At 48.4% G+C, this 1,257-nt stretch overlaps 3 non-coding genes across 3 annotated transcripts; all 3 read right to left on the bottom strand.

The window, feature by feature from the left end:
- Positions 1-38: 38 nt before the first annotated feature.
- LOC123178401 (5S ribosomal RNA) lies at positions 39-157 on the bottom strand. The gene has a single exon (XR_006489547.1). It is a non-coding gene; the product is annotated as a 5S ribosomal RNA (ribosomal RNA).
- A 367-nt stretch (positions 158-524) lies between these two features.
- LOC123178402 (5S ribosomal RNA) lies at positions 525-643 on the bottom strand. Its single transcript, XR_006489548.1, has one exon. It is a non-coding gene; the product is annotated as a 5S ribosomal RNA (ribosomal RNA).
- Positions 644-1,010: 367 nt separating this feature from the next.
- On the bottom strand, positions 1,011-1,129 carry LOC123178403 (5S ribosomal RNA). Its single transcript, XR_006489549.1, has one exon. It is a non-coding gene; the product is annotated as a 5S ribosomal RNA (ribosomal RNA).
- Positions 1,130-1,257: the final 128 nt, after the last annotated feature.

A 1,257-nucleotide genomic window follows, 5' to 3' on the forward strand; every position in this document is an offset into this window, starting at 1 on the left:
GACATGTTTGTCACAAGGCGCAAAAAATAATTATAAAAGGAATGCAACACGAGGACTTCCCAGGAGGTCACCCATCCTAGTACTACTCTCGCCCAAGCACGCTTAACTTCGGAGTTCTGATGGGATCCGGTGCTTTAGTGCTGGTATGATCGCATCCGACATGTTTCCCCGTCTTCGTCCCTTATGCTTGCCACTCCCAGGTCCGCTCCAAAGACGATTCTACATTCTCACTACCATTACAACCGTTCCCTAACAATGGATAATGTCCTATACTACTTACTCTCCCGCTCAATCACGGAGACGAGTTTTCCACGGTTTCCACCCCTCCCTCCATACCGCAGCAACACGAGTTTTTTCCATCCCTTTCAGAACGCGCTCTTCGCGCCACAAAGCCGCCCCAAGACGCGCGAGCAATGAGCATCGAGCTTAAACATATCGCAAACGTCAAACATAATATAATGGGATTAATATATATCGCGCACGTGCGACATGTTTGTCACAAGGCGCAAAAAATAATTATAAAAGGAATGCAACACGAGGACTTCCCAGGAGGTCACCCATCCTAGTACTACTCTCGCCCAAGCACGCTTAACTTCGGAGTTCTGATGGGATCCGGTGCTTTAGTGCTGGTATGATCGCATCCGACATGTTTCCCCGTCTTCGTCCCTTATGCTTGCCACTCCCAGGTCCGCTCCAAAGACAATTCTACATTCTCACTACCATTACAACCGTTCCCTAACAATGGATAATGTCCTATTCTACTTACTCTCCCGCTCAATCACGGAGACGAGTTTTCCACGGTTTCCACCCCTCCCTCCATACCGCAGCAACACGAGTTTTTTCCATCCCTTTCAGAACGCGCTCTTCGCGCCACAAAGCCGCCCCAAGACGCGCGAGCAATGAGCATCGAGCTTAAACATATCGCAAACGTCAAACATAATATAACGGGATTAATATATATCGCGCACGTGCGACATGTTTGTCACAAGGCGCAAAAAATAATTATAAAAGGAATGCAACACGAGGACTTCCCAGGAGGTCACCCATCCTAGTACTACTCTCGCCCAAGCATGCTTAACTTCGGAGTTCTGATGGGATCCGGTGCTTTAGTGCTGGTATGATCGCATCCGACATGTTTCCCCGTCTTCGTCCCTTATGCTTGCCACTCCCAGGTCCGCTCCAAAGACGATTCTACATTCTCACTACCATTACAACCGTTCCCTAACAATGGATAATGTCCTATACTACTTACTCTCC

This window comes from Triticum aestivum, unplaced genomic scaffold (genome assembly GCF_018294505.1).
Source record: "Triticum aestivum cultivar Chinese Spring unplaced genomic scaffold, IWGSC CS RefSeq v2.1 scaffold115048, whole genome shotgun sequence".
NCBI classification, from domain to species: Eukaryota; Viridiplantae; Streptophyta; class Magnoliopsida; order Poales; family Poaceae; genus Triticum; species Triticum aestivum.